Source organism: Phoca vitulina, unplaced genomic scaffold (genome assembly GCF_004348235.1).
Source record: "Phoca vitulina isolate PV1807 unplaced genomic scaffold, GSC_HSeal_1.0 scaffold4, whole genome shotgun sequence".
In the NCBI taxonomy this organism is placed as follows: Eukaryota; Metazoa; Chordata; class Mammalia; order Carnivora; family Phocidae; genus Phoca; species Phoca vitulina.
This window is the reverse complement of record NW_022589707.1, coordinates 19,773,376-19,779,766: the sequence shown is the minus strand read 5'-3', so window position 1 is coordinate 19,779,766 and position 6,391 is coordinate 19,773,376. Positions and strand designations below refer to the sequence as shown.

General features: G+C 38.8%; 1 non-coding gene across 1 annotated transcript; it reads left to right on the top strand.

The window, feature by feature from the left end:
* Window positions 1-1,443: 1,443 nt before the first annotated feature.
* LOC116631229 lies at window positions 1,444-1,549 on the top strand. The gene has a single exon (XR_004299158.1). It is a non-coding gene; the product is annotated as a U6 spliceosomal RNA (small nuclear RNA).
* Window positions 1,550-6,391: the final 4,842 nt, after the last annotated feature.

Below are 6,391 nucleotides of genomic sequence, written 5' to 3'. Positions count from 1 at the left end.
ACTTCTCAATCCCCTATGCCATGCTCCTCAACAACCAGGAAATATATTTCCACTCAGCTGCACAAATTTCTACTTCATCATGTGTAAATCTAAAATTCCAACTGTCTGTAATCTTAGCAATTAAAAAGTTGACCATAATCTTGCATTATGTGTAATAAGTGGAGGAGCTGAAATAAAACCAGGTCCAGTTGTCTTCCAGAACCTTGCTCTTTTCACCTAAGTACAGCTGAGAGTTCCTAATAAAGACCAGGGTGCAGTGTGAGGAAAGCCTGCAACATGAAGTCTAAATAAAACAAGCAGAAACCTCATCAACCTCATACAAATATGTAAGGGCTTCCTGAATTAGATAGTGTATGATAATAAAGCTCTGCTAGGGCAAATTCTGGAAACAAACTAAGATAGTGCATAACAGGTGTGAAAATCAGAATGTAGATGCAGGAATATTGTAGATAAGAGCTGAAATTAAGTTCTAAATGGGGTCTTCTGGCACAGCAATTTTATTTTAAGAAATGTTCTAATTTCAAAGGCATCCTTTTAGAAGGCAGCAAATTATGAGAATGAATACAGAGAAATTGCAGCAAAGAACGCTGATGAAATCTTCCCCCATCCCCATCCCCCATCCCTTATCCTTCATCCCCATCCCCTATCCTCCATCCCCCATCATCATCCCCCCAACCCCCATCCCCTAGTAGCTATAGAGAAAATATTTGCTAGTAAAACACTTAGAAATAATTGTGAGTCCAACTCAAAACCTTGATGAGATTATCATTATTCAGCATATAAGTGTTTGCACAAGCAAAAACAATGTGTTAATGAGAACAGGATGAGTTTAATTTTTAAAACTTGGGGGAGGTATAGCCTTCCATCACTTTATAATAGACACACTAGAGCACAGAGGTTAAGAGCAAGGGCTGTGGGGTCAGGCTGGTCAAGGGGTACGTACCTCTTTCACCCACTGTTTACTGGTTATGAAACCATGAATAGTTAATTATACCTTTCCAATATAGTTGTAAGTTTTATTATCTTCAAAATGAAAATAATAGAGTTACCTCATTGCATTCTTGTTGGATTCAGCTAGATAATTCATGTACATTTGTAGCATAATGCCTGGCATATAGTAAGAACTCAATCAATTTGTGTTTGAATCATTCTTTAGTTGTTCCGTTTTCAACCAGAAAATTAGGAAAATAAGGCAATGATCATCTTGGTTCCAATAATCTATCCCATATTCTGGTTCTGAGTGTACAACCAAAGGGTATTTTATGGAAGAACATCATAGTCACCCTCCATGCCTCAATATCTTGATATGGAACATTATGGAATTGATCTAAGCCCTTATTTTGATAATAATAATCAAATGGTTCTGGCTTATCTTTCAGAGTCACAGTTTCTATATTTTTTTCTTCTTTATGTAAATAAGTGTTTTCTTTAAAATGTGAATAAGTGGTCACTTTGGCACACATATACTAAAATTAGAACATTACAGAGAAGATTAGCATCATACCTCCTCAGTAATGGCATGCAAATTCATAAAGATTTTCATATTTTTATGAAAGAGTTCTGGATATGGATAGTGGTGATGGTTGAACAGCAGTATGAATGTACTTAATATTACTGAACTGTTCATTTAAAAATGGTTAAAATAGGGGCACCTGGGTGGCACAGTCAGTTAAGCATGGACTCTTGATTTTGGCTCAGATCACGATCTCAAGGTTGTGAGATCGAGCATGGAGCCTGCTTGAGATTCTCACTTCTTTCTCTCCCTGTCCCTCCACCCCTCCCCCACCTTTATCCCTCTCTTAAAAAATGGTACATTTTATGTTTTATATATTTTACTACAATGCAAAAATCAGAAAAATATATATTAATACTGCTTCATTAAGAGGATCCTGAGATCTTAAAGCCCTGGTCCTTTGTCAACAATTTTACATATTTGAATGGTCATAGAATAGCTAAATTGCTGGTCCACTGTTACTTAGCAAAGCAGAGACAAACAGCATTAGAGTTCTGTATATTACAATTTGAAGAAACTAACTAGAGCAAGCTGTTTCTTGTTTATATATTTATGCTTATTGTGTAACAGCTCAGAAGAATAACTATTTGTAGAATCACCTGTTACCACTAAATTTTACACAATTTTTTTTTAATATTTGCAGAGATAAATGCAGGACAGGACATAGCAATCAAAGCAAAATTATGTTTCAGCTTGATGCCCATACAGCAATTTAAAACATTTTAAATGTTTTTAAGTTATTTATTTTTCTGCACAGAATTGTTTAGCAAGCTTTCCTAAGGATTAAAATTACTGGTTTAAACAAGTTGTATATGAACATGAAGCATGAAAATAAATTTACACCAAGCAAGTAATCACAAGCCCTACTGCAGTTTCCATTCTTCCATGATCTAACATTTCATCAAGCAACAAATATGGCGATGGATGATTTTGAAGAAAGTACAGTTGTTTTCCTTCTTTTTTTTCTTGCCATCTGGAGATAATGGCTTCTTGTTTTCAAGATCAAATTGGTCTCTACCTGCATCTATATCCTTAAATTCTACCTTTCCTCCTGTTGCGGATGGAAGTGGATGAATTGTTCTTGTTTGTAACCACAGCCTCATTTCTCTTCTCCCTTTTGTGGCTAAAACTAGTGGACATAGTTATTTCAACTTCCTTGCCTCTTACTATCTGCTCAGCCTGCTTCAGTCAATTTAGCAGCACCTCCATCTTGCTCTGCCCAGTGGCCAGTTCTCAAACTTCATCTCTCTCAACCCTCCAGCAGCGTTTGAGTTATCACTTCCTTTCTGGCATTTTTTTGTTTTTGACACTCTACCATGCTAATTTTCCTTCGTTTTCAGCTGCCTCCCCTCCTCCGTCTCTTCTGCTTGCTCCTTTTCCTCTTCTTGACTTCTACATGCTAGAGAGCCCAGGACTCAGGCCAGGCTCCATTTTCTCCTCTATCAATACTCTTACATATGGCCGTATCTAGTCCCTGCATGTAAATACCATCTCTCTACTAATGACTACCCCAAGCATATATCCAGCCCTGACCTCCTCCTGAACCCCAGACTCATGCATCCAACAGCCCACTCCTCATCTCCAGGGAGTGTCTATTAGGCATCCGCCCAGAGCAGAAGCCTTAATCACACCACTCCCCCAGAGCTTTCTCCGTCCAGTCTGCTCCATCTGACTCAGCTGTTAAGTCCAAAAACCCAAAGTTATCTTTGAATTTCTTTCCCTCTCCCCTACAATAAATCTATCTGCAAGTCTTGTCAACTTGTATATTTCAAAACATTTCCCAAATCTAGTCACTTTTGCTGGCTCTCCCGCTACCATCCTTGTGTATTATCCATGCTTACCTCCGCTAGTGCAATAGCCTGCCCACCAGTCAACTTGCTTCCATTCCTGCCCTCCTATACTTCATTCTCCACAGAGCAACCAGACAGAGCTTCGAAAAACTAAATCAGGTTATATCACTTCATTCAAAAGCTTCCAGGGTGGGATACCTGGGTGGCTCAGTCAGTTAAGTGGGAGACTCTTAGTTTCAGCTCAGGTCATGATCTCAGGGTTGTGAGATCAAGCCCGACGTCGGCTCCATACTGGATGTGGAGCCTGCTTAAGATTCTCCTTCTTCCTCTGTCCCTCCCCCACTTCTCTCTCTCTCCCTCTGTAGGAAAAAAAAAGAAAAAAGCTTCCAGGGTGTAGGCATCACACTTAGAATAAAATCCAAACTGCTTATCACCTCCTGGTCTGTCTCTGGCCACCCTTCAGATCTTATCTCCTACCATCCTCTTCTCCCATGTCTCACAGCTCTCAGCCAAATTGCCCTCATTATTCTCCAAACATACCAGTGTGTTTCCCTCCAGAGGGTTATTTACTGAGGCACACGAGGTTTCTGATAATTATTTACTGGACAAACTATTTTAAGCTGGGCTTTTTCCTTCTCCACTCTCACTATATTATTTCTGTTAATTTGTACCACTTCCTGTACCCACTTTTACACCCACTCTGTGTTATGCCCAGAGAAAAAGAACACTATCAGTATTATTTCAGGGTTACTCACTGTGGATAATTCAAAGTGTTTCTTTTTCAAGTGAGAAATCTAACAGAAGGAGTGGTGTCTTGATTTAAGGCAGCCTGGGAGCATGTCTTAAAAAAAAAGTTACCCAAGATGATTAAGTTTTACAAATCTACTATGTAACATTGTGGCTGTGGTTCACAACACTGTATTGTACACCTAACCATTTGTTAAGAGGTTAAATCTCATGTTAAGTATTCTCACCACAACAGAAAAACTTCCACTATCAGGTATGTTACACAAGCTTGCTGAGATGCAGCCTATCCAGACCTTAGGCTTCCGTCAGAGGTCTGCTACTTCTGTAGCTGAGCAGAGTAGAGCCAGCGTCCAATAATTTGCATTTGTACCAACATCACATCCATCTTTTTACCAGGAAGTTTCAAGATCAGATCAGCTCTCACCACTGTTTTCCACCTTTCCCCCTGCCGCCGTGTATCTTCCTGAAATTGAGTAAGGCTAAACCTAGAAACCAGTCTTGGTTTTCTCTACCATCCTTCTGCAATCCAGTGTTCTTTAATAAACCTCTTTCTTCCAAAATACCAAGAACTTCATATAGTCATCCCAAAAATATAAACTGAATTCTTCCTTGCTTCCAGGCATTATCTTGTCTCTGGTGATATAAAATGGATAGCAATGGATTGACCTGTGCCCGTATTACTGCAATTCCTTTAAGTTCCTTGAAAGAAAATTGCTATATAAATCTAAATATTTAACAAATATTTAACTTAATTGTGTTTTCCAAGGTTCCATCTCAACTACCTCCCCCATTCTCTACTTTCCTATCTTTCAATTTCCCACTACATTTTCACTGCATATCATATGATCTCAGTACATGATATTGACTGGCATCTTCTGTTATGTCCCTTTGCCTACATTCTTCAATTTTCCATGTGCCAAACTACTTCTACCTCAAATACAAAACCCAACTCAAATTCAGATTAATCCAGGAAGACTATGTGGCAGAGCCAGGTATTGAAGGACTTCAGGAAAAAAAAAATTCCAAAGCACCCTGTTGTGAGCACCGTGTGTGAAGTACTGTCGGATAGGCAAAATGGGTAAGACCAAGCACTATTCTCAGCACCTTACCATCTGGGGAGTGGACGTAACATAAATTCACTGTGAGTATAATACTATGACCTAAGGAAAATGATAAAATATGGATATCCCATACAGTTGAGAGACTCACAAGGACTTCCTGGAGGTGGCACATGAATCAGTGGTTGAAAGTGAGCAGGATTTTAATAGATGCAAATAATTGAGAATTCCAGACAGAGAGGCTGGTAAGAGAGAAGAGCAGCAAGAGAGGAAGAATCCTAAATGATGATCCCTCTATCCTGTGGCAGCAAACGTCAGGAGCAGCTGTGCTTTCTGAACTCTCATTCGGCTGGCAGACAAGATTATCTGCCATGGTGTTTAATGTTTGTTTGACGATAATAATGACAGCTGAACAATATAGACTCACTCTTATGGGTCGATATATGAGTAGCATTGGCACTATCAAGACAAGGCATCTCTTCCTCAAAGTGAATGACAGAGAAAAATCATGCAAACGCAGGTGGAAGGCATTCTTCAAGGATGACGTGAAGCTACGGCAAGAGCAGTTTCTATCTGTGGCTAGAAAATGCAACAGAAGACAGTTTCACAGAGTTTCAACCACAATAACAGAGATATGGCTTACTTGAACAGAAGGAGAAAGCCAACTCTTAGACAGCAAGACATAGCTACATAATGCACACACGGAGGGATGAAGGCAGGTTCTCATGTTTATTTTCATAATGCCTTTCATCTTTGTGCATGCAGAACATACTATGTGAGATTCAGAATATGTGTTAGACACCCAGTACTAAGCAGGGTATGAAAGAGGCAAAGGGAGTTTTTGCCTTCTTCCCATATCCTCTGAAAGAGCTCTTCTGTCCTTTGGGGAGTCACTTCTTAGCCTCTTTGCTTTCCTTTTTACCCACAACCTTAAATATAAATATAAATATAAATATAAATATAAATATAAATATAGTCACTTTGAGTTCAAGTTCTTTCCCTAAAGCACACCAAAACAACAGCTTACTCTACCTGTTTCCATACTTGGCCCTATAAATTACATGTAGCAATTATAAGAGAAAGATTGTATTAATTAAAAAAAGAAAACAAAGATAAAGAAAAGCAGCTGTATATTTTTAAATTTTATTTTATTATGTTATGTCACCATACAATACATCATTAGTTTTTGATGTAGTGTTCCACGATTCATTGTTTTCGTATGAAACCCAGTGCTCCATGCAGAACGTGCCCTCTTTAATACCTATCACCAGGATAACCCATCC